Source organism: Fukomys damarensis, unplaced genomic scaffold (assembly GCF_012274545.1).
Source record: "Fukomys damarensis isolate Sample0158 unplaced genomic scaffold, DMR_v1.0_HiC HiC_scaffold_9, whole genome shotgun sequence".
NCBI classification, from domain to species: Eukaryota; Metazoa; Chordata; class Mammalia; order Rodentia; family Bathyergidae; genus Fukomys; species Fukomys damarensis.
This window is the reverse complement of record NW_022900921.1, coordinates 12,539,955-12,560,155: the sequence shown is the minus strand read 5'-3', so window position 1 is coordinate 12,560,155 and position 20,201 is coordinate 12,539,955. Positions and strand designations below refer to the sequence as shown.

Below are 20,201 nucleotides of genomic sequence, written 5' to 3'. Positions count from 1 at the left end.
TCCCATATTAAAGCCCTTAATAGTCTTAAGCCTAAGCAATGTCTTCTGTACCAGCATACCAGAGCTTTTATTTATTTATTTATGCATATTACTACTGTGCCCTGGCTTGGCTGACGGGATGGTGATTTCTTTATAACTGCAGAGCCTCGTCTGTTGGCCCTCCCTCAGTTAGGCAGGCACAGAGAGACAAATCCCAGTTGCCAATCTTAGGTAGTATTGTTAGATGCATCCTTTCTTATTTGGGTGGTAAAATGGCCATAAGTAAGGCCGAATCCTTCAGATTTGAGGAAGTATACCCACCTAAACCTTGTCATGATAGTCTCGTCTGGGTCACAGGGCTTGACTAAAGCTCTGTGGAGAGGGTAGGTTTACTCTGAAGAAAAATGATATTCCTACTACTAATCATCCTGAGAAAAGACCACAGTGGAAGCACTTCCTGTTTTCTCTGGGATTTGGAATCAATTTGTAAGCTATCTAGGGCGCTTTCAGCAGAAGGAAGGGATGAAGAAACAGTTGGCGCTCTCAGTCACAGAAAAGAAGGCCACTAGCAGGCAGATCTATGCTAAGCCCAGAGATGGTTCTCCCTCATGCAATATTATTACTGTTCCGGTGTGCCCAGCAAACTCTACATCCTGCTTAGAAATTGCAGCCTGGTCTCTTGGCACTATGGGAATCAAGGGATAGATTTCTTCTCAACCCTGAGGTAGAAACAGAGAGGAAGGCAGAGACTCTACCTTCAAAGCCAGAGCGGGGATAGTCGTCAAGAACAGATAACAAATGATCATGGGTGGGAACCTCCACAACTCTTAGCCTGTCATGGGGAACCTACAGCATACATGCCACAGTGGGCTGCTTGTATCAACGAAAGCTCTAAAATATTCACCATAACTGCTATAAGCCATAATAGAGTTTTTCTCTTTATGAATTACCTCAGGTGTTTTGCTATAGTGACAGGATGCACATTGGCATAGGATTCAACATCTTCTTAATCAGAAATTTAAACCTACTTCTTGGGTTCAAGTCCACCCATATCCTGGCTTATAGAATAACCTGCTGCCTCCAATTCCTAAACCTCTAGGGCTTCTATGGGGCAGGTCAGCTTGCTTTTCATAGCCCCCCACCCCTCTGCCTTGCAGGCATCTGTATCTCATCATTCCCATTCTTTGAGAAGATCTTTATACTTCTGTGTCCCATTTTCCATTCTGATGGCTTTTCTCATTTTCCCAGAGTGTCTTCATTTAATTAATGTCATTTTAACTGCGTTTAGGGAGGCAAGTAAGATTAATAGATCTCAAGTTTCCAGGGAACCTTTAGTTCTTTGTTTAAGCATTTTTTAATATTTTAGGCTATTTACTTATGTTAAAATAAATACAATGTATTTATTTCCTAGCATAATTAGGAAAAATGAGCACTTATAAGAGCTGTTCTACAATATTACTAGCTTTTCCCATACATTTTCTCAAAAGAAGAAAAGCAGGCAAATAATACTCATAATACCTGATATTCACCGCTTAAAAGAGGAGAGGTTTAATTTGACTTGTGATTCCAGGAGATTCCGTCCATAGTTGGTTGCCTCTAAGGTAGAAACATCGTGCCAGAAGGGCAAGACAAAGCAAAGGTACTGTGTCTGTGGTGGCTGGGAAACAGAACAAAGGAACAATGCCAGAGAGGAAGAGGCCAGGGACAACATACAGTACCCAGAGTCATACCTCTGTGACCCACCCACATGCACCCAAAAGAGTGCTCGTCTCATCCCCCTGGGAGGCTCTCAAGCCAATCAAATTGATACATTAAGCTTAAACCCCACACACCATATTGAAATTCTCCAAAAGAAAAAAAGAATTTGAAACCCCAGCTGATGTCAAGTCCAGCAGAAGTCGGGACCACAAAATCCTGACAGAACTGGAGACCTAGGGCACATCCTGGGAACCTGTCCTGATAGACTGCCAGCCAGTGTACCGCAGGTGGCCATGGGGAAGGACAGGGCACTTGGCACACAGCCAAGGATGGCATTGTTACCTCTGCTCCCTTTCTCTAAGGAAATTTCATTTTCTTTTTTGGATTCTTTCCCTTGCCAATGAGAACATCTTATTTCTTTCTGCTTGGTTTCCCTGCTTTTATGAGCTTTGGCGGAAGCCAAATCTGAAATCCAGTTACCCTTATCCATTTGACTATTGTTTGAAAAGGCAAACAGATAGGTTCTGAACCCTATTATAGTCCATGTATGTCTCCTCTGGCCTTGAGTCTGCTGGAATGCAATGTATCACCCTTGCAGGAGGACTTCCTGTTAATATTTATCAGGCACTATTTGCTGTCTAATCCTCTTACATTCTAACATGTTTTAGCCACTTGATGCAGCATACAAACATACCACGGTAACTATGAACTTAGGAGCCTGTGTTCTTGGCCGTTGAATCTGAACCAAATAATGATGAACTCATAAAATAAAATGCCCAAATTAGATGTTGTTCTTCCCAAGGCCCAGGATTATGATGACTAATGTAGCAAATACAGTGACGCACAGAGACTTTAGTTCCTCGGGGAAAGCTCAGGCATTGGCCACATGTCAGACTGTCAAAATCTGAGAGAGGGACCCCGCTCAGAGTGGCCGTGCCCAGTGCTAAAGCAATGTAGAGATGTTTGGAAAGAAACAAAGTATTTTTCTCATGCAGTTCTATCTGAAATCTCCTGGAGCAAAGCCATGATATGTGGTTTTCTAGCCTTGACTTGCTCTTAGGAATGGTGGCCTAATTCTATGGAGCTGAGTGTGGTGCAGACCTAAATAAACACCTTATAATACAGTTAAGGTTGTGGTTACCTTGGCAGGAAAAGGGCAGGGAGCAGAGGGTTTGGGAGGGGACTTCTGGGGCACTGAATTGTACTTATTTTTTTAATCTGGGGCCAGATCCTTCGATGTATTTAGTTTATGTAAATCCAGCAAGCTGTACATTTATGATATGTGTACTTTTTTTATAATATTTTCAGTGATGTATATTTTAAACCATAATTGGTGATTACACCTTTTGTGATTCTAATAAAGGATACAGTCTCCTTGCTAGGAAAACTCACAAAGCCCCCAATTTTGCATTGAACCTTGGAAGTTTCATAGAACCCCTAGAAGTCATAGATATAGGTAAGAGGATCTAGGGGCCCCACGTGAAGATCCCCTGTCTTTGTGTTCTCTGCTGTCCCTCATTTGCACTCTTGTTTCCGTTCAGCTGCAGAGTTTCAGCCCTGCTTCCGGCAGACAGGCTGCCTTCCCAGTGCCATCTGTCTAGCCTGTCCTTTTGTCCCCGGTCTGTCCTAGGCAGCACTGTCTTCATCGTGTGATAGGCTTCTTCTCAAAACCTACACTCCCTTCTCACTGCTGACCCGAACAGACACAAACCTCTCACTTCCAGAAGCTGATCAGCCTCCTGTCTTTCTGCCCTACCCTGTCTTGTACCTTTCTCCGACCACAGCCTGCAATTTCAGTGAAGTTTTCAATATGTCATTCATGCCTGCTTTTGAACATTCCACTGTTCTCGGCCAAACATTAATCTCCTTCTGCGAAACTCATAAAATACCCCAGCTCCAATGCTGCCTCTTCAAAGAACAGTTTCTCGATTACACCATCTAAGAGGTCTCCCCCTTCTGAACTCCATGGCCCGTTTCTCTTTCCCTCTAGTCATATTACATAGTTCTGTAGCATTCATCGGTCATTCATTTTATAAGTATTGTTATCTTGCTTGAATTTCATCAGTTTCAATTGCTGCTGTAATTACAACAGTGGCTTAAACCAACACCAATTTAGTAATCTTACAGTTCTATTAATCAGAAGTCCAAAATGGGTCTCACTCAGCTAAACTGAAAGCAGACAGGGTTACTGTGCCCTAGGAGAGAATCCATTTTCTTTTTTCCTAGCTTCTAGGGTTTGCCTGGATCTCTGGGCTCACATCTCCTTCCTCCATCCCCAAGGATAGGAGCAGTGTGTTAAGCCCTCCTCAGATGGCATCACTCTGACCCTCTCTTCTGCCCCTGCTTCCTCTTAAGATTTTGGGGTTGCAGTGAGTCAGCCCAGCTAGTCTTATTCTAGATTCAACTGATTAGCAACCGTAATTCCATCTGCCCTAAATGCCTCTTTGCCGTGTAAGGTAATATAGTCACACATTCCAGGGATTATGATACAGACACTTCTGGGAGCCACTGTCTTGCTCCGCCAGAAGTGCGTTAACCACTTTCTTCTCTATCGTAATTTTATTACCTGAATGATTCGCTTATTTGTATGTTAATTCTATAGTGATTGTCTATGGCTCTGTGGTCCAACATCTTTTTACACCTCTTCTAATGTATTACCCCAGATTTTTCCTTGAAAATTGCTGCCTCCCTCACTTTCAGACTATGCTTACCTACATGCATGCAGGGGAAGAAAATCTTACCTCAGTTCCACCCCTAGCCAGAGATTCTTTCAGGGCGTGCCCTAGTAAGGTAAGACATTTGGTAGAACTAGTGGGGAAAGGGCATATATTCTTTGCTACCAAGCTTAAATGGAATCTAGAGGTGCCAAGAACACCAGGAGAAGCCTGGAAGTAAAGCCAGCCCTAGGAAAGGCAGATCTAAAAGTATATTAATGCCATCATTTGAAGCTCTTGCACCAAGCCACACCTGAAAATTAGCTCAGCCTCGCAAGTTTTCAATTACAAGATCTATACATTTTTTAAAAGTTAAACCAAGTTACATCTGTCATGACTGAAAGACTTCTAAGTGTAGCATATTTACTCACACTGCATTGTTTTAGGCACCATACACAGGGGATGTAGTCATGAAACAGACAGACACGATCTCTGCTTTCATGGAGTTTATAATCTAGTGGGGAAGCCAGACAAAAGACTGACAGATTTCGATGGAACTATTATGATGGAGATAATCATCAGCATAAACATGTTACCTAAAATCTGAGGTCAGAAAACAATTAAGCTAACCTAGCAGGAGGAATATTGAATCACCAGGTTAACATGGGAGAGAGCGGATGATCAGCTGTATTCCAGGGGAGGGAAGAGCATGTGCAAAGGGTGGACAGCAAAAGACTCCTTACTTGTTTTCCAAGTGTAAGTCTTGCCCCTACAACCACAATATAAATGCCTCAGTGGTTGTGTTTTAAAATCTTCCTAGATTAGGAACAATACCTAGTACAGGAGACTCACTCAAAAAAACAAAACAAAAACCAAAAAACCAAAAATAAAAACAACTTGTTGATCAGTTACTAAGTGTCCTAATATCCAAGGTTAATTCAGGCCTATAGTTTCCTATTATTCAGTGCTAATTTTACCTGTAAATTTATGGTAACATTATAATACTGACTAGAAGAGCAATATCAATAAATTAACACTTTTTTGAGTCCTTATCATATATCAGGTTGTATTGTAAGTATTTTGCATGTATTATTTAAGGTTCAAAATCATCCTTTCTGGTAGCTGCTATCATCATTATTATAGTTGTTGTTATTGTTGTTACTGCCATTTATACATAAGAAAATACAGCAAGAAAAGGTAAGCAATTTGTGGAGCATGGCAGATACTTGCACTTGATTTACCAACATATCTTTCCCCTCTTTCTTTCTTGTGAGAAGAACAAAGGTTTCGTTGAAGGGATTATGTGTGTCGGGAGCCAGAGTCCTCCTCTAGGTGTACAATAAGCCCCTTTTGGCTACACCGCAGTGACCTCATTTTCATTAGCCTTGACTATGTGTGTGAGGTACAATTATAGACAGGAAAATATGAAGTCAAGTCTGCAAGAAATTCATATTGACCTAAAGTAGATCCCTGCGAGAGACTCACCTGCTTTTGGACATTTCCGTCAGCATGGAGTTCCTAGAGCTGGAATCATCATCTGGAACCGTGAAGGGAGCCTAAATGAACAGGCCAAAAAACTCAGGATGACAGTGTGGAAAGATAAAAAGAAGCCATGTCCTTAAATGTTCAGTTGCCAAACTAGGCAACCTTGGCACTGCCTTCCCTGTGGCCTTCTTGTAATATGACATGCTGCATTTCTCCTCATCTAAGATGCCACCAGTTATAACATGCACCATTACACTGAGTCTAAGAGAAGAAAAAAAAAACCAAGCCAACTATGACACTATATCCTCTTTCCACTTAGAGTTTTTACATTATACTTAGTAAAAGAGTGCATTTAGACTTACTTATACCTAGATTCTGATCTTTAGCCTTTCAATATGGTACATTCATAAATAAATGTGTTTCTAAAAATATATATATTCATAATAAATATATAAAGCCAATTAGTTGAGACATTAATAAATCTCATTAATCTGCATTGAGAGTGTAACTCTCCTGAATCACTTGTCCGCTAAGAGTCACCAGTGTTCAAGTTTTTCCACACACGGTTGTCCTCTAAAGTATAAGAACATAGATGACACAATGTTCTATTAGAGACGTCCCTGCATAATCTCTTGGGTGCATTCCCAAGACACCATCACCATCCTGCAGGTTTGATAACCAAGGACAAACTGTGGCAATGGCATGATGTACCCAACATCAGAGGCACTGAAAACATAAAAGGTACGTCTGCATATGCACACATTCTGTTTTTTAAAAAAGAGGATAATAACTTTTTCTTACTGTTAAAATATTTCCAATTTGGTTTCTGTGGTTAGCAACCAAAGACTTTCTTTCTGGTTCGTAGTGGTCACCAGTGCAAAAAGTGACAGAACTTGGTTTTGTCTTGTCATCTAATTCCAAACTACACTACTAAGCACTAGTACAGCTTTGGTGTGGTAGATAAATGCAGATCTGAATATTGATAGTGACTCTGGAGTGTGGTGTTGAGAAAGATTGTAAGGCTTTGGTCTGTTACTTATGACTGCTGTGAAATTTTGACTGGTGAGTCATCCACAAGCCATGTATTTATTTTTCTTAAGTAATCATCTCCTCTCCACTTTCATTCAAAGCCACGGATTCATATAGCTGGACGAGGGTCATTTTTAACACACACACTGCAGAGAAAACGGGTAGGACTCCCCCCAGGGGTCACACGGTCTACATATCATGCAACTGCAGAGAGTGCCATTCACATATACTACAGTGTGGATGGCAGCCCCTGCTTCGTCATTGTACATAACCTGCAAAATTCTACAGGGTGGTCTTCAGGTAGTAATTCTCTATTTAAACATCATAAATTTAACCTTCACAGCTAATTGAACTAATTTATTATAAAATTTTATACCCAGTATGAAGGTCAGATTATTTTTATGTCTAAATGTCTCCTGTGTAAATTATAGTCCCTTCTCATGTTAGAGACCTAAGAATAATACAAAGCCTTATCTGGCTTTGTAGATACTCAGTACTCATTAAATATAAGTGAGTCATTAAAATCTTTTTAAATATTTGAAGGCAATAATTCAGTCTCCTATTCTTATTAGCCTCTCCAAGCTAAACAAACTCAATTTACTTACCAAGCTATTATTTTGGGTCAGGAACTACCTATGCTAAGCATTTTTATTTATGATATCATTTCACCTTGAAAGTAACCCTCTGAGATAGATAAGTAATTATTTTCATCTTCCAGATGAGGATTCTACTGGATAAGTATGTGTGCCTTTGCCCAACTTTCATTGCTAAAATGAAATACCTGTGGCTGGGCAATGTAAGAAGAAAAGATGTTGTTACACCTGATAGTCTGGGAGGCCAAAAGTTCAAGACTGGGTGGTCCTGTCTGTTGGACCTGTGATGAGGGCTTCTGGCTACCTCAAACATGGCAGGCGGCCCTGTGGTAGGAACTCACAAGAGAAGTCTTACTGTCACATGGGCAGCAAGAGAGACTCAGGGGCCAGGCCTTTGGTAGTGAACCATTCTCATGGAAATAAACGAGGGTGCCGCAAAAACCACATTAATCCCTTCCAAATGGTACCCTGATGATTTAATCATCTTCCACCGTCCCCCATTTAAAATCCCACCATCTCATACTACCATATTGGGGACCAAATTTCCAGCGGAAGAAGTTTTGGAGGGACGCTGAAAATACATCCATGCCACGGTTTAGTGTAAATACTAAAATTGAACTACCTGGATCCAACGTCCTGAGCCCCATGTGATCTGGGTGAGTCACTTTGTCTCTCCATGCGCCAGCTCCCTCAGCTGTGTAATGGGGAGCTTGACAGTGCCTGCTTCATGGTCTACCCCAGTATTTGATGGGTTCACCACAGTGCCTGGCACTTGGTAGGTAAACAACACTCTTTTCGCTGGCATTCTGATCACAATTCCAGCATCCCATGTGTAAGAGGGACCTGAGCTACAGGATGCCTTTCTTCACTCTGCCTTTCTAACCCTATCATAGATTTGAAGGGAACTCAAATACTGAGCCCTCCTTGTTTTTACAGTCAAGACCCTATAGCCCACCATGGATCAGTTTTTCACACTTTGCACATGAGGGGGATTTGGCTCTCAAAATCACCCCTTTCCTCTCTGCCACTTGCTACCTACTCTAATGCTTTGAACCTGATCTTCTGGGCCAAGCCTTCACCTTCCCATTGGCATGAAGAGAGAACTTTATACTTAAAAACAAAAAGCCAACTCGTGATGCACAGTTTAGAGCCATGTTCTGTTTTATGGATAAAGATCATCCTCACCCAAAGCCGGGCCTATCATAGTTCCAAGGAGTCCCTGGGCCTGCCACCTCTGTGCAGACCTGGGTCCAGCCCAGCCCAGGAGCAAGTGCATGCTCACAAACTCCAGAGGCTCTGGACAATTAGAAAACCTCATTTGCTTGCCCCATGGGACTTCTTGTGTGAATTAGTGTCTCCTATTAAAAAATAAAATCCAAGACAATACATTGTCCTCAAGGGCTCATATGTCTTTAATCATGGTCTTCTCTTCTCCCCCAAGCTCAGTGACTTCTAATGAGTCCCAGCTCACATCCTGGATGAATTATGGTTGGAGGAGGATGTGCACTCTGTGAAAATAAACTAACAGTGAGACTCGTGTTTACTGTTTAATTCACTCTGTCCAAAAATAGTTTCATTTTTGGAGAACAGTTTTCAAATAGAGGAGTGAATGCTGAATAACCCTCTATGCTTCACACCGGAAGGGGAAAAATGACAGTTGATGACCCACTGATCAGTGAAATAGTGTGAACTCGAAACATGTATGACTTTGACAAGTTATTTTCCTGTCCTGGGCCTCAGTTTATTTGTCTATAAAATAAGAATAGTATTTATCATAGCTGATATGAGAATTCATGCAAGCAAACCATTTACTTCAACATATAGTAATAAATCATAGATCTTTACAAAGGCTAGCATTTTATAATGCTAATCAAAACCATGTATGAATCGAACTTGGTAAACCCACCCCATTTATGTCCTTATTTATCTGATTTCAAAGGTACTTCATCTTTGTTTTTTATTTTCCCAGACTTACAGCACCAGTGGCTCTGAACTCCAGTTTTTTGTCTCTCTTGGCCTTCCATTAAACACTTGTGATCTGTATAAGCAAGTGTCTACATGCACTAGGGAACTGCTGCTTAAAGGACTCCTAGGTTGAAGTATGCAGTTGCCAGGAAAGTGAATAATCACCACCGAAATGATCTGGTTTATAAGTCAGATCTTGAGTTTCAAGAAGCTGCACACACACACACACTGGGAATTGCTCCATTTTGATCCCCCAGCAACATCATTTGGTGCAAAAGGAATTGAATAGAATTTTTATGCTCTAAGGAAAGGAAAGAGGAAGTTGCCCCCTACTTCTGTTTTTAGATTAAGTGATGGGGGTGGTTATTGTTGTTGATGCTGTTGTTTAAAATTTTTATTTTTTTTAAGAGCAATTTTAGGTCCACAGCAAAATGGAGAGAAAGGTACAGAGATAAACCATATGGCGTCTGCCCCCACCTTTGTACAGCCTCTCCCATTGTCAACATCCCCTCGGAATAGAGCACTTGTTACAACTGATGAACTGACATTTATTTACATACCATTTCTACCCAAGTCCTTGGGGCTCATGCTGTATTAGGTGCACTTCATAAGTTTGGACAGATATCTAATGGTAAATGTTCATCGTTGTGATACCACACAGAGTAGTTTCGCTGCCTTAAAAATCCTCTGTGTTCCACATGTCTGTCCCTCTCTCTTCGAGTCTTTTTACTGTCTCCATGGAGTTGCCAGAGTACAGTTTTTGTTTGTACTGTTTCTATAATTTCTTCTTTCTGCATTTGGAAAAGGAAAGGGTCCCTCGGTAAGGGCCACTGGAGCCCTGGTGGTGAGGCAGGGCTTTGTGTGTAAGCGTGTGAATCTGGGAGTGGGTGTTTGAGATGGAAGTTGAACTTCTGGACTGGAGCCTGGGTCTGGTAATGATGGGGGACTGACAGGAAGAAGGCCGGCCAAGTAACTTCCGTCTCTCTTCCCAGCACTTCCTGTCCCTATGGCACAAACTCCTCATGAGACTGCTGGGACCATACCTAGAGGTAACCACATGCTTTAGGGACTCCAGTCAAGGGTATCATGACCTCCTCGTCAGTGCTGAGAGATGAGTCATCCTCTGGCTTCTCCACTGCTTAAAAGATGAATGCAAATACTCTGTCCCTCTGGGAAAATGTGGTGTCTGAATATGAAGCCTCAGCCATTATTCATAGGTCTAATACCCACCTTGGTCCTGGCAGGCACTTCAGGACATAGGCTCCCTGAGAAGCAAGCTAAGGGTAGAAGACTAGAGGTGGAAATATTTGCGGATGTTTTTACCTGAACTCCTGTTGTGGATATAAGATTGAGTGACAATTCCGAAATCACTGTTTCTGCAAACGGAAAACGAAAAAAACAAAACAAAAAACAATCTTATATTTTTCATTTTGAGTTAGCCCTTTTACTTTGAGTAAAGCCCTTCTCTTTGGCATAATTTCTTCAATTGAATTGGAAGTTCTCTCCGTCCCGGGAGGAAAGCAAAGTCCTAAGAGACTTTCTATCCTCTTACTTCATGGAACTCATTGTCTTAGCTGGTTGAAGTATCACCCAGTGAGTGTCATGACTGAGTTACATCATTTTTCCTAAGCCTGAGAACTGTTTTCCCCTCTTGTCACATCCACTTTTCAGTTGTTCACTGCTGATATAACTGTGGTAGATGTATTTTGTCCTCCCTACAATTCATCTCCTATTGGCCCTGTTGATCCTGAGACCTGCTGTGCCTTCTCTCTGAGCCTCAGCTTTCATCCTTCTGTATCCCCTCAAACCACATCACAGCAACCCCAAGGCAAGCTCTTGGAATACAATTCATCTATTGGCCCTGTAGATCCTGAGACCTGCTGTGCCTTCTCTCAGCTTTCATCCTTCTGTATCCCCTCAAACCACATCACAGCAACCCCAAGGCAAGCTCTTGGCTCTGGCATTGTAACTCACTTCCTGTTTCCTACCACAAGGCATGGGAACATTTACTGATTTCATCTATGCCCTGGATCTGAGGGAGGTCTGGGGCCGGGTGTGAGGGAACTCTGCTGGCCCTGTCCACCTAAGAATGCCGCCTTTAGCCTCTGCTGATGTTGCCCTGTTCTGGCATGAGGCCTCTCAACAGACAAGTGGTATTCCCAAAATACAAGAATTCCTTGTATTCCCAGAATACAAGGTCCTGATTTTAGATCTCCAGACTTCCCCAGTCCTTCATGAGTTCAACACAAAACAGGGGGTAAGGAGAAGGTGAAGGATAATTATTCTGTCTTCATCCTGTCTCGGAATGTTGGTATAACCCCTCAAAGATCTCAGGGAGAAAGAGTCCTGAAGGCATTGCATGGGGTCCAGCACATAGAAATTGTTCCATCAGTCTTACAAAATAAAGTTTTCCTCATTATTAGTCTAATAAATATTTAATTGGTTAATTCATCTGTTCATATTGCCGTGGATATAGCTTAGTGGTAGAGTACTTACCTAGCATGCACAAGGCTTGGGGTTCAATAATCAGCACCACAAAAGTAACAGAAAAGGAGAGAGAGAGGAAGGAAGACTGAGCCCCCTCATGTGGCTGTATTCTTGTCACCTGGGCCAACCTGATTCTGCATATATAACAAGAGTTCAAACATTGTTGCTGAATTCAATTATTGTGAAGGAAAAGATCCAAATTTTCCTAAAGACAAATCCTTTCCATTCCAGTGGATAAAGGTGCAAATGGGTCTCGTAATTCATTTGGGGGCCCACAAGGACAAGGGCATGCACTGGCTAGAAAAGGCACAGGTAGGCATGGTGCTTTCCCACCCACCATAGTCCTGCTTTATAGTCTTATTTCATAACTATTTAGAAGAATTCTCCTACAAAGTGAATGGCTGAGCTGGGTTTAGAGGAGGTTTTGAAATAGATGGCCCCAGAGCAGTTGTCTTGGGTTAAAATCTGAAGAGAGTAAGGATTGCTGAATTAAGGAGTTCACCTTACCTCAAGACGGGGTGAAGTAGAAATAACACAGAAGCAGGAAAGCCATGCACACAACTGTGTCACAGCAGGTGTTTGGTTATTGGGTGACTGGCTAAACAAGTGAATACTTGCGTCCAGGCAGGCGTGCTGAACCTCACTTTTTATCTTTATTTGTTCTAAGGGTCACCATACTATGTGTTTACTAGATGTCACCTTGGCTACCATAGGTTTAAAAGCTAGCATAGATAGAACAAGTGTCCTCCAAAATATAATCTTTGACTGCACATATGGGAACAAATTCATCAATTGAAAAACAGCTGGCTACCTCAGAATGTCTGTTTCCTGTTCATCGTGGGCATCTACTATATATAAGAATCAGTAATCAAAGGGTTGAGGCAGGGATGAAGGGATAGAATGGGAGACCTCCCAGCAAGAATGGATGAGAAAAGAAAAACAGAGACAGACTTATTCATAATAGGAAGTGTGTATTAAGTCACTCTTGAACAGTAGAGTCATTCCATACTACAGGTTTGTAAAAGAGCAGGTGATGTCTTAGCATCATAACAGTGAGGACATTCTGGAGAGATGAGATTGCCTGAATCACAGGGCATGAATCGGATCCAGACAGGAAGTGGCCAGGTTTAGTCCCAGAGCCCAGAGGAGACTGTGTCTCCATTTGTCACCTCAGTGGGGGAATCCTCAGAGAAGACATTGGAGTCTCTGCTAAAAATAATAGTTACCAATGTCAGGCATGAAGTCAAGAGTTGGACATGAATTATCTCAGGAAATGCTTTCAACGACCCCCAACACAATGTGGCAAACACTGCTGAGTTCTCCCCTTCTTCCTTCTACAGGAGCTCAATTTTGTTTGAGAAAAACAAAACGTCCGGTTGTAATATCCAGTATCTCAGCTTCCTTTGTAACACGTCCAGTCTTCTTGGCAGGATCATGACCAATGAGGGACAAGGTGTGGTCACTAAAGTGAGATTTTCTAGAAAGCTTTTCAAGGGTAACATATGCAGCTGGCTCATTTCTTCAACTACTGCCATTTTGCCTGCACTTGGAGAAGCCATGGATGCTCAGGCAGGAAGATGGAAGAAGGCCACATCCTTGATAAGTCCCTTGAATGATGCAAATGCTGGATTGCCCGCTCTGAGCTACTTTTTATAAGAGAAAAATGAGCTCCCGCTTGGCTAAGCCACTGCCACCTGACCTCTGAGGTTTGCAGCGGAGTACTGTCTTAACACATGTAGATTAGGCATACAAATACTTTGTTTACAAAGCATTTGGTAGACAGACTCAGATAGTGTCTCTACTCACAGGCAGCGAATGTAATATTCAAATCCAGGCTAGTGCAGAACGAGGCTGGTCAGCTCCAAGAGTAACCAGTAAAAGTGCTTCAAAATTACTCTTTAAAAAAAGCTAGCAAGCAAGCAATCTTTAGCAATGTTTAAATATCTCTGGTAACCCTTTTTACAGCTTTTTATGTGATGTTGGTAGGACCCTCTTCCCCAGCACACTGTTACAGAATTTCCTGGAAGGCAGGAACAGAACATAATCATGCTGGTAACACCCACTCCTTCCTCTTTCTCCAGTTCCTGGCTTGGGATAAGAAGGCACCCCCAAAATGATGGATGATTCAGGTTTTTCATTTCCATTGATTGGTACCAGGGACTGAACTCAGGACATTCCGTTTGTGAGGCAGGCAGCGGCACCACTGAGCTAAATTCCCGGCCCTGGATGGTTCGAGTTTTTTTTAAAAATTGCTCAGTTGAAAGTCATCCTTGGGAAAGCCATCTATGTGTGCAGTTGTGTGTGTGTAGTTGTGTTTGTCCATTCTTTAGAGTGTGTGGCACACCATTCCATGTGCGTAAGTATACGTCCAAGTGTTTGAAAGGGAGGTCAAAGGAGGGATACTTTTCCTTGCTGTCAAATGCTATCCCCCCTTCTAGTTCCTTCAGACCTGCAGTGACAGCAGGAATGATTATATTACTGATAACTAAACTTTTGTTCAGGACCTGAAAATTTAATTTCCTTGTGGGAAGCTGTAGAGAACTAAGCTTATTTGGGGCCAAGAACTCATGAATTTTCCCAGAAAAGGGGAAAAAAAAAACACAGATACTGCCATTGGCCTCTGGATTTCCTTAAAAAATGAAAAGGCAGCAGCTCATTTTTGAACTCCCCATCAGAAACAGCTCCACAGCCCTTTTCTGCGAGCCTCACCAACATCAGAGAGCACAGGCAGACACGAGCAGCCCTTGAGAAATCCTGTGTGCATTCCAGTGCATTCCATGATTTGTGGTATTTTTTTCTTTTGTTTTCATAAGTAGAATCCTCTCATTTTTTCCCCCAAGTTTCTAGGATGATTGAGACCTGATGATATTTAGAGTGGTCACCACGTGCGAGGCACTGTTTTAAAAGTATTTGCATTGCTGTACTTTATCTAACCTTCCCATTTTGAAGATCGGGCAGCTGAGGCAAAGAGAGGATAAATGACTTGTCTGAGGCCACACAGCTAAGAAGCCTCAGAGCTAGCCTTCGAGCCTAAGCAGTGTATCTACAAAATCACTGATGGTAACCTTATCATTGAGTCTAGAGCCTTCCTCTTGGTATCTGAGGATATGCTTTCTTCGGATGCAAGCAACAAATACTCTCTATGCTTAGCTTAAGAAGAAAGGAGGGAATGGAGAGAAAGGAAAGTCACCTTTCATCTCCGGCTTTGAGAGGCAGATTTCATCCTGGAGCAGGGGATGAAAACTGCAGTTGTTTGTAAGGAAATGAAGATGATGCTCCTAGACCAAGATGCTGCAGGCACGGGGCAGGAGAAAACAAATGCTAACATGGCCCTCAGGAAAAACGGATCTTGCCGAATTTAATGAATTTGAGGGTGAGTCCTGACATGAACGTGGCATCATGGAATGAACAGGTAGGCGTTTTCCAAGTGTCCTACCCTTGAGATTCATCCATTCACCCAGTTGTGAATGCTCCTTCACCCAATAGTCCCGTTTTTGTTTGTGAAAGGATACTGGGAAATGTATTGGCCCCCAGGCCCTCTGGAAGAATGGCACATATACAGTCGTTCATGTTCCGAGTTCCAGGACACAGCATCAGGGGCCAGGCGCAGTGGTGGGCACTGGGAATAGAGCAACAGACAAGTCAGGGGGAGCATTTACCACTGAGCAGTGCATACGCTGTACATGTTTAATGTCCCAGCAGACACAGCTGAAGCGAAGGAGAGTTACAGTGGGGCAGTGCAGCGGCCTGGGAGAGCGTGCAGCGAAGGGACGTACTTTGGGATGTGCTGGACGCTTTCCATTTGTTCCTCCCCAGTCTACTTTCCACCTGTTTCTTTCCTTCCCTGTGTCCCCAGGCGGACAGCTTTTGGAGATCTGAAACAGGATTTCTTATTCTCTGGCTTCTAGTTAGATCCGACCATCAAGGCGGCAGCAGAAGGATGTCAAGGAGGAAAAGAATAGTGTTAAGGTATTTATCTGTCTGGCTCCCTCTGGACTGAAAGGCTGTCTCCCCCTGCCAAAGCCCACAGATCCTACCAGGTAACCTCTTCCACAGTCTCTAGGCTACCACCACTTTGTCCCTGCCCCAGTAAGTGCTCCTTCCTCTGCCTCTTCAGCCTCCAGGGGTAAAGGCTCCCAGCTCCTGCTACTTGCAGTGGTAAATCAGAGCCCTTGTTGGATTTGGTGACTCTACCCACACTTCGGGCAACACACCCTTCATTTACTTTGTTTGAGTGAACCGTGTTATCTGTGGGGGCGGGTGGTAAGACTTACCAAGTAAAGCACATTTAAGCTGATACCTAAAATTGTAAGCAGCAGTAAATCATGTGTTAAGTGTCCTATGGGGCAGTTCATCCCAAAAGGAACCCCCAGGTGAGTCCTGCAAAAGAATTTTACCCTTTGCTTTATTAATTCAGTATTTAAGTGATCCACTAAAATTGGAAGGTTTGACGAAGAAATGCCCTAACATAATGTGATCGAGGCTTCTACGTGAGCACTGGGGTGTCAGCCCAACATACAAAGCCATTTCCCTAATATACACTTGTAATAGCACGTCCTGCTCCCAAGAAGAGCTGACTGAACCCCAGGACGGGAGACACCTGGCCTACACTGGCCCCGTGAGTTTCATTCTCTTTGAGGACTGAGATTTGAGAATATTGGTTCTTGCCTCCTGGCAGCTTCTGAAGAGAAGTAGAGGCTACATTCCAGGGCAGCCTTGCAGTCACGCATGCAGATGTGCTATGGTTCCCTGAACACCTGGGGACCTCACTTACCTGTGTATGTTTTCCTAGCTTAGGCTAGCTTGAGCAAGTCTTATTGCTTATCTATGGGAGATGACACTGCTAAAACATTAGCCAATATGTTTTTTTTATTCTAGTGTCCTCTTTTAAGCCTAGGCCTCTCCGCTTTTTTGTTCAGCCCAGCATTCTGCATTGATTCTATCAAGGAAGAGATGCATAAAAGAAAGAAGAAAGGAAGAAGGAAAGTAAAGATTCCCTTTGAGCATCAAAAGCCTAGACATAGGTGGATAGGAAGGATTTTTTGTGCATAAATTACACACTTGAGTAAATTCAAGTAAAGTAAGGATGAAGCTTCCCATTCCAAGAATGGAGCAAAAAGTTTCCCTAGGCTGGGGAGTTTGGTGGGTGGGGGTAGAGATCAGTTAAGACATAATTTGGAGGACTCAAGACCAAGGTGGAAAAGTATCCAGAGGTGGCTCTGCCTCTGCTTGAGTCAGCACTGTTCTCGCGCACTATCCACATCTGTGTCCATTTGACTTTGTGCCTTTTGTTGGCCAACCTAAGGCCCCTGGTGAAACCCCCTCCCATGGGAGCTGAAGCTCACTGCTGAGTGGCAGGATGATGCCCTGCAGGCCCTGGGAGTGTGTTCAGTGCACTTGGACCATCCATCACCCAGTGACCACCTGGCCAGGAACCCTCCATAGAACTGCCATGCTAGACGGATTAAGCGATGTGGCCCCTTCTAGGATTTGTGGCTCACCAAGAAATTAGACATAAAGAAAATAGCATCACATCCTTGTCAACAAGCTGGAGAAACTTGGCCAAATGGCAGTACATTCAAGGAGACCAGAAGCCACCTAAGCAGTCTGCGGGAAGCCTGATTAACTATGCCAGTGACCCCTGAGAAAATGGTCTCTGTTCTTAGCGCTGCCCTTTGTCCTCCACTCTGACCTAATCTGGTTGCAGCCAGTCAAAGTTGAGACGCTATTCTGATTCAGCAAAGAGAATCATGATCCACTGCAACGCATGCCAGGGGTGCAGAGCTGGCACAGGCGCATGGCACAGCCGCTGGTGTTAGCTTTCTCTGCATGCTGCTGTAGTGGCATCCCTGCCCCACCCAAGGTGTGCGTGTGCACCACTCCGAAGTCAGCCTATCCACACTTTTTTTGTGGCAAGTACCAATAAGCCACTGAAACTAGCCTAAAAAAAAAAAAAAGGAGGAAGAATCTGGGGTATCTAAGGGAACACTAGAGAGGATCTCATCAGGGTTCCTTCCTCAGCAAATACAACAATGACCAAAGTCACACAAGCTAGACACTTCTGTAGAAAGATCTTTTAAGTCTCCAATTGCACCGGTCCCAGATGGGAAGGGATGAAGCTGGATGCTAGCACATGTGGTAAAAACACTTAGGGTTTTGAACTGCCAGCTCAGCATGAGTCAACAGGTCTGAGGTGACTGCCAAGAAAGCCACTGTAATCTCGGCCTGCACTCATAAAAGAGGCACCATGGTGCAGCCTGCCGTTCAGAGCACCGTGTATCAAGGCACAGGGCAGAGAAGGTGGCCGGGAGGGACTCAGAATCCTGCCCCATGGGGGACAGTGGGAATAAGTGGTGGGTTGCTGCCTGGCCTTTTGGGGGCAGAGTGGTGAGAACTTCTCAGACTTAGGATTGGTGTGTAGTCTAGGGTCAGACTATTTGAACCAAAACCCCAACTTAGCTATTGACTGTGTTTTTCCTATGCACCAGTAATGAAACATCTGATTTAATCTTCACTACAACCCTCTGAAGGAGTACTATTTTTATCCCTCTGAGACACATTAGAACATGGAAGCCCAGAAAGACTAATTAGCTAGCCACATATCACACAGCCACCAAGTGGAAGAGCTAGGCTTTGAGTGCAGGGAGAGTGCACTTTCTTGTTCTCATTGTGCCTCAGTTTGCCTTAGTGTTGCATCTGTAAACTATTCCAATACAGAAAGGCTTAAAACAGAAACATTGCTTGCTCAGAAATCTGCAACCTGGGCCCAGCGTTGTGGGAACAGCTCATCTCTCTCCACACGACATTGGCTGAGATGTAGCTCAGTGTTAAAGCATGCACCTAGCACACATGAGGCCCTGGGTTTGATCTCTAGCATTGTATATACAAGGAAAGAGGGAGCTAGGATACTAAGTCACTCTCCATTTAGTGCCTAGGACGGGAAGGACCTTGGGCAAAGAGCTAGGAACTGGAGCTGCTGAGGCTCCTCAGATCTCACTCTGTGGGATCCCCCCATTTGCACCCCAGCATGGTATCTATGGGTAACAGACTTCTCACCTATCAGCCCCTAGCTCCCTGCCACATGTCCTGAGACCCAGTGAGAGAACCAGGAGAACATGTTAATCAGAGGCTCAGAAGTCAGTGTCAGTATAACAGACTTCTCACCTATCAGCCCCTAGCTCCCTGCCACATGTCCTGAGACCCAGTGAGAGAACCAGGAGAACATGTTAATCAGAGGCTCAGAAGTCAGTGTCAGTTAGGTCTTTTGCACCGTACTGGCCAAGGTGGTTGCAAAAGTGAATCCTAGTCCGGGAGCGGGAAACCTAAATTCCACACTCAGTGAAGTAAGGGCCTGTGAGATGGAATAGATACTGATGTGTCTTTCTTTGAGGAATAATATATACAACAAGTGCTTCCTGTGCTGACATGGAACTAAGTTTCTCACAGCCCCTGGAAGTCATAACCACTAAACTCATCCCAAAATTCTGCCCTAGAAGGAGCAATTATCCCATTTTACAGAAGAGAGAAGACTGAGACTGAAATACAGGAAGTTAAGCCACTGAATCATGTTACCAGTAAATGAGATGAACCCAAGGTGTATTGACAAGACCATCTCCATGAGCCGGCTCGCTTGGTGGCAGCCACAAAAGGCACCGCAGGCAATGGTGACTAATGGGGGAGCCTTGACACCCACCCACTGGGGTCCACATCTTGGCCCCTCCCTATGCTTACAAACCACATGTTCTTGGGCAAACTTCTTCCCACCATAGTGCCTGTGTGGATGAATTAAGACAATGCAAGTAAAAATGCTTAGCACATTGTCTAGGCACTGTTGAGGATTCTATAAATGTCAGCTGTTTTTATTTTAAAAACAGGCCCAAGAAAGACATCTTTATTTTTAAAGACAAATCTGTGGCTACTGCCAAAACTACATGTCATACATCCTCAAGCCCAGGAAAGGCTGCAGGCCACAATAGATGGGACACTGCGGCTCGCTCATCTGGGAAGTCAACCCCACTCCCTCTCTGCTTCCAGCAAAACAAGGCGAGCAGTAGAGCTGCTTGTTAGAGCTCCTCCACTGTCCCTCCCTGGAGGGGACCTCATCTGACTCAGCTCAGGGGCTCAGGGGGGATTCAGTGACTCACTGAGTATCAAAAACTGATTAAACACCCTCAGGTCTCAGGGAACAAACACCCAGAAGACCCGAGGTTCTCTCCCTCAGGGTCCCCTGAGGAGCCTCAGACAGGAGAATGTGGGCGGGAAAATGAGCCAGGCTTCCCAAGGCCAGGGGCTCATCATCCCTGCCCACGAG

The 20,201-nt window shown here is 43.7% G+C and overlaps 2 long non-coding RNA genes across 2 annotated transcripts in view; both read right to left on the bottom strand.

The window, feature by feature from the left end:
- The window catches only part of LOC117285373, a 29,720-nt gene extending 23,622 nt beyond the window's left edge, over positions 1-6,098 (bottom strand). The window contains exons 1-2 of the long non-coding RNA XR_004516399.1: positions 5,817-6,098; positions 1,498-1,636 (exon numbers count right to left, since the gene is read on the bottom strand). This is a non-coding gene — a long non-coding RNA (uncharacterized LOC117285373). The remainder of the gene's footprint in view (positions 1-1,497; positions 1,637-5,816) is intronic.
- Positions 6,099-12,825: 6,727 nt separating this feature from the next.
- Positions 12,826-20,201, bottom strand: part of LOC109117965 — a 28,540-nt gene continuing 21,164 nt past the window's right edge. Inside the window, exon 3 of the long non-coding RNA XR_004516397.1 lies at positions 12,826-15,509. This is a non-coding gene — a long non-coding RNA (uncharacterized LOC109117965). The remainder of the gene's footprint in view (positions 15,510-20,201) is intronic.